Raw genomic sequence first — 9,467 nt, 5'->3', positions numbered from 1 at the left:
CATATTAAAGTCAGAATTCAAGAAATTTCTCAGAAAGAAAATATTCTTGAGAATGGATATGCAGCTGGTGAAAATATTGTATTCCAGCTTACTCTGGACAATAATCAAATAGCCCTACCTCTTTTGCCCCATTTTTTAAGAGGGTGAAATAAATAGTTTTGAGAAAATGCATATTTTTTAAATGCTTTAAATGTTTAAAAGGCATGAATATTAGTACTTTTTTTCCCTTTGTCAGTAAATTAAATCAGTTGGTAAGAATTTTACGGAGAAAAGGCTTTCATGTTTCCATTTGCCACTCTGTAACTCTTGAATACCATCTGAGTTCTGAAGTAAATCCAACAGCCCTGTAAATAAAAGAAGTAATGTAAATCTTTATCCTGCCACTCAGTGACATATATAAGTATTGAAAAAGTTTTGAAAACTGGCAAAGTGATAAAAACAAGAAAGGAAAAAAAGGAAAGCTTATAAAAAACACTCTAGATACCATTCATTTTATTTCAGCTGGACACAAAAGGTAAGCAAGGGAATACTATCAGCATTTTTGAGAATTTTATTCCATTTTTTCAACCAGATGTAACTGTAAATCTCAGATTTCAAGCAAAGTGTTTAAAATTAAATTATAATTGGAGTGGAATGCATAAGAGCAATTAGAGATTTTAAATGTGTTTTGTATAGACCTATTTGTAATTCTGAATAGATGGAAATTCATGTAGATACAATCAAGACTATATCTGAATATTATCCTGGTATTTCTCTGAAATGAATCCATTGCATTTTGGTGATTTTTATCCAGCTTTCTGATTAGGTTATCAGTAGTTTTAATTGCTCTTAAGCTACTGAGTTACCCATTTTGCATAGCATTTCAGTAACGTTGACTATTGAAAGTGCCTAGGAAGCAATGCAACTATTGGACTACCAGACATAGTGAAGTGCTATGAGTTTGATACAACGGAAGAATTTAAGAAATATTTAGATCTCTTTACCTCAATACGCAAAGTATTGCTGAGAGGAGGACTTTTTTATCATTAGCATGAGGCTTAACTTTTTTTAAGGGGGAAGCATGAGCTAAGGATACTGATCACATTAAAAAAACCAAACACTAGTAAGTTAGGAAATGTTGAAATGGAACCAACCTACCTGATCTTAATTTAGCCCCACACTCTGAAGACAGAAGCACATTTAAATCTTTCCATAGATGCCCTGCCTCACGTAGTAGATGGCAACAGTGATGCTCAGATCAGAATAATTTATTCAAAAAAGCCCTATTTTCCCTGAGTCTTCAATATTCTCTTCCTCCTCACATCTAACGTGCCAAATGTTATTTGTGCATTGGTGTGCAGACAGAATTGCTCCTTTCCTTACATGCTTCTCAATGGCAGTTGTCACTGTATTGCCCCAGTAACTAATCCATGTATCTGGTAACCTATTAATAATTAATCTCCTAATTTTCACAACTCCTGTGAGGTATTATCTCACTTTTATTGCTTGGGAGCCAAGGCAATGAATATAAAACCTGCTCACTTCCCTTGGACATCTAATTTCAAACTTTCCAGATGATAACAACCAAACCCCTAACTTTAGACATTTAAAGCACATTCTCAGCTGACACATCTGTCTGTGCTCTTCAGAACATCACACACCAGGAGCCCAAGTTGGTTCTCTCAGATAATGAGCTTAAATTAATGTACCTTTCCTTAGTATCATATCTGAGGCAATGCAATGAGCCGGTTCTTAGGGGCAGGGTGCAGTTGATATGCAACGAAACTGTCCACTCTCCACAAGCTGTCTCCCATCCTGTTTCTCACTTACCTTCTTGATTTTGCATGCAAAAGACAGGGTCCTGCAGCTGGCACTTTCCTTCACAGTCCCCAGTAAGCCCCTGTCTGCAGTAAGTGAAGCAGTGGAGAAGCAGAGTGTGATCAGGCAGTACACTGTGACAGTGTCAACCCACAGACTTGCGCAGAGGGGGATGGATTCCATGTACCTTCTCCAAAGCTAGGAGTGCACCCCAACGTGACTCAGCGCAGGGAAATGTCCTGCTTAGCCCAGAACAAGATGTTTTCACAGAGTGAATAGAAGAAACAATTTAAAATGTTTCTCTGCTACAAGTGTGAAACAAGTTGTTTTTTTTTTTCCAATAAATAAATCATACTCAGCTAGGACTTTGCAGAAGTTAAAAACAATATATTTAACATGAAAGATACCACTTTATTATGCATTAAGTGTAGACTCCAAAGTGTAAAGGTGTATTCTTTTCAAGGCAAGATTATCAACATGATTTATGCTGGAAAAAAAATAGGTAGTTTCCTGTCACAGTCACACTATTTTTTCCCTGAAAGATCTAAAATATTCAGCTGTAACAGTAGCTGGGTGTGTCTGAAAGTTGTGTGTGAAGGTAAGTGTGAAAAATTATTTTGAAATAGATTCCCATGCTTCAAAATTTCAGTTCAGACTTTTCAAGTATTGTAAAGTTACCTGCTAATGAAAATGATCTCTGACACAGAGAGCATGAAATGCACCTTTATGAATGCAAACTTGTCAGCCTGCTTATGGGAATGCTACAAAGCTAATATCCTCTTTTAATGTTGAAGACAAATAAAACCCTGATGAGAATGAATACAATAATTTACAATGATTCAAGCAGTTTATCCTGACATATTTCTTGCTAATTAGGCTGTGAGAATAATTGATTTTTCTGTGAAAAATGTGGAGAGAAGCAGGTTAGTGACAGTGTAATTACTGCAACATAAATACGTGAAAAAATGTAATTTTGTTTGACATAATGAACCTTTTGATGTCAAGAGTAACTTATTTTGTGGTACATGTAAAACATCAAAATAGTAGTAGCAATATAACCTCAAATAGATAAATGCTTAGATGTCTTCAAGACTAAAATCAGTGCTGTCCAGTAATGATTAATGAACTGAACATGGGGAGCACACCATTTTTTTCTCAAATGTAACAGAAGGTGTCCCACCCCACCCTGTCCGGGGTGTGTGTCCTGACCCCCCACTTCTCAAGGCAAAGGTGGACAACAGGTCACCAGCACAGTCAATCTGCACCACTGTCCCCCTTCAAATTATTTCCCAAGTGCTAACTGGATTTGATCATAATTTAAGGGGAGATGAAACCTAATTTTCAATTTATTATTCTCAGATTAAATTATTCTCTTCTTGTTCCCATGCTCTCTTCAAGTAAAGCTACCTTGCATATGGCCTTTAATGAAATAGTGCATCTCAGACAATGTTTGATGGTTCAGCTTTCTTTCCTCTCTTCTTTTGGGAGGTCTTTCCTACTTCTGTTTCACACCTTTGGTCTTTCACACCTTTTATCACTTCACACCTTTGGAATTTTTTTATGTTCTTTTGCCTCTCTATTTCTCTACTTCATCAGTTTTTTGTGCCCAGCAATATGGAAAAAACTGACTAAAAAGGCAATTTGCCTGTGGTATTCAGCATCCTCTATTGTTTGAGCTGTAAAGGCTTTTTGGGCTTTCTTCTGTAAAACTTGCAGTTCTTGTCTGTTGGATTATTTTCTGGGTTTGTTGTAACTGTACTTCTGTATTTCTGCTTTTGTCATGTGGAGTTAATGGATAAATTTGTCTGTGCAAGTCTTTACCAATAGCAGTGTTAAGGAAGGGATGGCAAGTACAGTGCCTGTATGGGATTTTTATTAATTTTCTTGTAACTCGCCCCATCTGTCCAAGTTCCCCTCAGATGGAGCAATGCCTAATTGTTCATTATAGATTTCTTCATGGAAAGGTCTTTCTCTCATGTTTTTGACAGTAGTCCAAGATTAAAAGAGAAAATTCAGTCTAAGTGACTAAATGAATTGCTTTATATCATGTTGCACATATTTAAGAGACTGATTTCTTGACACAAAACAATGCAGACATTGAAAGGTAAGAAGCTTGTCATTAGATTATAAAAACAAGCAGCATAATCTGAATTTATAATCTTATTTTGAAAAATATTCTTAAAATGCCTTTTAGTGAATTATAAATGAAGCAGGCTCCCATTCAGAATGCAGAGCGCGCCACATCATCGTTTGTGTATCCCACAGTCCAACTCCAAGTGACAAATCCAGTTTCCTAGGGCCTGAGCAATTAATGGTACTGGGAAAGCTAGGCAGATAGCAGATAGGGAGAGGTTTCTAGAAGCACCATGGCAACAAGATGTACCCAGAAGTTACAAGCCAGCTTTTTAATTTCTTGTTTTATTTGCACATCACATGCATTTGGCCCTTGTTACTTCACTACTTTTTAAAAGTGTTATTTCTCCTGCAGTTGCACCGTTTACTCCCTGAAAAATAAAATACAACTGTAAAACTTCAAAGTAATGTTCTGTCATGAGTCAGCTACACCTCAAGGCACCCTGCAGGGACTATTTCCACAACCATTACCGTGATTTATGATAAGGTAGAGTGTAAGGTGGATAAATATTCCACCCTGAGCAACTCATGAAGGAATTAAGATTCTTCAAGCACTTAGAAAAAGTAAAGCAACCTTAGAACTAATATGTCTGAGTGCCCTGAAAGAGCAGTAATTAATGCAAAGTATAAAAACACGTGGTTACGACTATTAAAGCATCTTAGATTTTTTAAAATTTCCTCACAATGTTCAAACCTCATCTTGGAAGCTACACTGGGTTGTTGGTAGCGCAAGCCAAAGCTGTGAGTGTGGCTCTCTAAATTTGTGTACAAATGTTTCCAATAACCCAGCAGTGAAAAATAAGTCTTCACACCTGGCTAAGACTGCAAGACACTGGAAAAAGAAAAATATTATTATTCTGCTTCCTAGTTTGGCACACCTGAACTGCTTGAAATCTGGAGTTTCTGTCTGCTCTCTGCTCACAGGGGAGTTCCTGGTTTGGCAAAAGGATGTGAGGCCACATTTATTACTGTGGATGGAAAGGATCTTGTGGAAACTGATTGCCATCACAGTCTTCTTACATATCGAGTAAGATGTCGATACAGAGCACATCAGTAGGTCTGTACTGCCCATCTTCTGCTCTCTTCTTCTTGTCCCTGGGTCTTGATCTCATATGAGTAATTTCACATGGAATCTGTACCAGCATGGGGCATTTGAAGGAGAATTTGTATGTTGCGAAGTTCCACCTAACTGCTAAGTGAAACTACCTGAGTGGTCCTTAATAAAAATGAGTTCCAGCTTTTACAATTTTTCAGGAAGTTCTCTGAGAGCCATTTTTGTTATTGAAGAATTCTAAAGATGAATGTGGCAAATTATTTAAGTACTGTGAAAGTCTCTGTTTGGACACTTGATTTACAAAGGCTTACATGCGTATATGTTTATAAAAGTCAGTGGACTGAAATTTTAGACTAGAATAGATTTGCAAACCTTAATAGTATAAAATTTATAATGAAAAACTTCTGTGTAAAATTTTGTAGTATACGATTGTAGGACTGATAGACAATTGCTGCAATAGATTGTTAAAATTATTTTGCATACTGAATAAATTTTAAGTGAAAGAATGAACTCAAAATTTTCTGTTTATGAACAGCTGTTTTCTTCTTTGTTAAAAAAAAAAGATGGCATGCCTAAATCCTCTCATGGACCCATCATAGCTGCAGGATAAAAATCCATTTGAAAGTGAGGGGATGAATTGTTGGGCACTTCTTGATAAGCCTGAAAGATCAGAAGTGCAATTTCGGAACCACATGAGCCTCCTGCACTGCTGCTTGTGTGTGCTTGCCTATTCTAGTGCAGCTTAAGGGATTTACTGGGACCTATCTGCTTTGACACTGCAGTCCTATTCTAGAATTTCTAATATGTTGTGTTAAAGCTCTGTCTCCCGACAATAGTCATGATATTGCCTCATCCAGAGATCATGAAAACTGATGATCCAAGTAGAAAAGAAAAATGAAAAGGAACACGGGTTTTCCTCAGTGGATTTTCTACTTTGATTATTAAGAATGGGAATATTTAAATTTTTCTACGCTGCCTGCCAGCTGGTTTGTCTCTCAATCTGTCAGAGTATTTTTTAATCTTTGGTTTGGCTTTTCTGAAACTTTGTCAGAAAGACTCAGTTCTTTAAGTGCCACTCTCAGTTGTTCCAGTTACCTCTCTAGAGACCAACCCTCTAAATCTGGGCTAAGAAAAAATAGAAACCAATATCTTTCCCTTTGGAAACCACTCAGACAAGGAAAATACATTGTCTAGATAGCCTTCATAGATCATAGAGATTTAAAGGAGACAAACAAAAGAATATACTGATTCACAGTAATTGTCTGAAGATCCAAAAAACAATGCAATAGCAGAAGTGCAAGATAAACAGTTCAAATTAAGACAGTAATAACCCTGCTACTAAGCAGCAGGTATTATAAATGACACCAGTAGCAGGTACTTTTATCCTCTATTTTATGTCTTTATCATTGTATCAGCTGTAGGAGGTTAATTTGAGATTTTCAGAGACTCAAAGGACCACAGAAAGGCTAAGGCTGAAGGGGCTCTCTGGAGGTCATGTGATCCAAACACCTGCTCAGGCAGGGCCACTTGAAGCGAGTTGCTCAGCTTTGCATTCCAATGGATTTTGAATATGTCCAAGGAAGGAGAATTCACAATCACCCTGGACAACTTGGGCCAGCGCTCGCTCACCCTCACAGTAAAAAAAATATGTTTCTTGCTATTAAGAGGGAACATACTTTGTTTTAGTTAGTGCCTTTTGTTCTATCACTGGGCACCACTGGAAAGAGCCTGGCTCTATCTCCTCTGCACCCTCCCTTCAGCTGTTTGTAAGCATTAAATGTTTCTCCCTGAGCCTTCTGTCCTCCAGGCTGAGCTCCCCCAGCTCTCAGCCTTTCCTCATGGGAGAAATGATCCAGTCCCTTCATCATCCTTGTGGCCCTTTGCTGGACACTCTTCAGTATGTCCATTTCTTTCATGTACTGGGAAGACCAGAACTGGACCAAATACTCCAAATGTGGCCTCACAAGTGCTGAACAGAGGGGAAGACAGCTCATTTGACCTGCTGGTAACACTCTTTCTAATGCAGCCCATGCATTAGTCTTCTTTGTCATGTTCAGATTTGGTTTGCACCAGATCTTCCAAGTCTTTGTCTGCCAAGCTGTTTTCCAGCCAGGTGGTCCCCAGAATGAACTGGGACTGATCCTCTCAGGTGTAGGACTTCACACTTCCCCTCGTTGAGTTTCATAAGGTTTCTGGCACCACATTTCTCTAACCTGTTGAGGTCCTTCTGGAGCAGGGCACAGCTCTGGTGTACCAGCAACTCCTCCCAGTTTTGTGTCATCAGCCCCCTCTTGCTGAGGGAACGCTCTGCCCCATCCAGATCAATAATGAAGATGTTGAATGGGACTGGATCCCAGGGATACACTGCTAGCCACTGGCTTCTGACAAGACTTCGTGCCACTGATCACCACTCTCTGGGCTCACACGTTCTGCCATTTGTCACCTCACTGTCAGCTCATCCAGCATAAACTGCGAGGATCTTACGGGGGACAGTGTCACAAACCTTACTGAAGTCTGCTTATGCTGTCTGTTGATCCCAATTTTTGACTAGTTCCTACTATCAATTTCTCCCTTTCCCTTTCGATGCTAGCAACAAGCCTATGAAGACATTTTATTTGATAGACAAAAATAGCTATGTACTCTGCGGCAGGCTGAGTCTTAAATCTGTATTTTCTCTTGCATTTTCAGCTCAGTTGTAAATCAATGAGAAGGGAAAATTCTACTATTTAAAATTTACAAATAATAGCGTAGCACAATATTTCCTGTGTTTGGAATTTTCATATTACATTCAATTTACCCTTCATTGTATTTTAAAAGTCTGTATTAATAAAGTTAACTTCTCATGAGCTGCTGGAGGAAGTAGAAAGGTGCAAGTTTTGGCAACAGAGATAGGGGCACTTCATCAGTTATCAAGTGTGGGAAGCTTTTAATGGAACAAGCACATGAATTGCGTATGTATTGCTAAACCTGCCATTACTGACATTAGAGAAGTCTGACATTAATTAATCATCAGTGGGTGCAAAAACAGGAATTTACCAATTGTTTATGTTATGGTTTCAGGCATATTGCAAACTCTATTTTTTAATTTTAATTTTTTTAGAGGATGATAACCTTCTACAAGGAGAAAACTTGTTAAATTCCTCAGTTTTGCAAGAGTAAACAGGACCCTGCCTATAACAAAATAAAAAAGTATGCAGCATTTTCCTTGGGAAGATTTAATAACCTGAAGGAAATTTAGGAGACAAGGCAATTTTTAGGCAATTTTTCTTCTGGCATGGAAACACAATTTGTTAATTCGCATACTTAAGAATTATGAAGAGATTTAAGAGAAAGATCAAATGAGTGGATTGCAAAGAACTAAGAGAGGAGGGAAGATCTACATAAAAACCAGAAAATAAAATTCCCTTAATCACAAATACTTTTCAGAAAGTCTTCTTTTCAAGTTGTCAATAGTAACTATCCAAACTATTCAAAATGAAGAAATCTGGACCCAACCACTACAGGTCTTTCACTTCCACAAACAGTATTTTCTGTATGTGTGTCTACACAAGATATACGTAGCTTTAATTTAGTAATACTGATGATACCTTATAATATGTAATTTACTCTGAAGCCTCATCTAATCTGTATGTCCTGTGTTAGAGCATCATCTATATGTGTTAAAACTTAGCAAGGTTACCTAAATAGTTATTTATACAAGCAAAGGAAAGCCAAAGTGTTGCAGGTGAACTCTAAATTCTCATTTTGGCTGTATTATATGTCAGGTAACAGTCTTGTTACAGAAGTAATTGAAATCAATATGACTGGAATAAAAGTGCTTTGTGCACTGTATCTCCTTCATGGAACTGAAGAGTTTTTATTCTTCTGATTTTATAATAACATTTATATGAATGGTTTTGAAAAAGTCATGAGTCTCAATCCAATAAAGAAGGGAATGATGCTGTAAACTCGATGTTAGCAGTGTAATATAAGCAACAATAGCTTTCAGAAGAGGGAGCAAAGGGAAGGTGTATTGACATCACTGCTCATTTTATTAACCATTATGTAGGCGGCAAAGTAATTTCAATATATCTGAGGAACATAAGTATAGTCCTTGTCCTCAAGAGCTCACAATCCAACATTCTCACTCTGCTGGACTGCTACAGTTCTGTGCAGGATACTCTGCTTTGGGAAAATCATGGTTGCTTGTATCCTTTGAGGAAAGGGAAGAGGGGGTGTGAAAACAGGAACCGTAGAACCCTGCATTGGACAGGAAGGTGAAAGAAGAGTAGCAGTTTGAAAGGAGAAAGTGAGAATGCCTGACAGGACTGGCAGACGGTCACCTGTGTCATGAAATCACCTGTTTGAGGAAGAGGGAAAGAAAACAGCAAAGCAAAACTGATGCAGTGGAGGAGTAAGGACAGGAAGGGAGATGGCAAGGCAGAGCCTGAACATCAGAAGCAGTGTACAAAAAATACCCATCTCTGAGCAGGCAAGCATACAT

This window comes from Vidua chalybeata, chromosome 1, assembly GCF_026979565.1.
Source record: "Vidua chalybeata isolate OUT-0048 chromosome 1, bVidCha1 merged haplotype, whole genome shotgun sequence".
Classification (NCBI taxonomy): domain Eukaryota; kingdom Metazoa; phylum Chordata; class Aves; order Passeriformes; family Viduidae; genus Vidua; species Vidua chalybeata.
Note: the sequence above shows the minus strand (reverse complement) of the source record.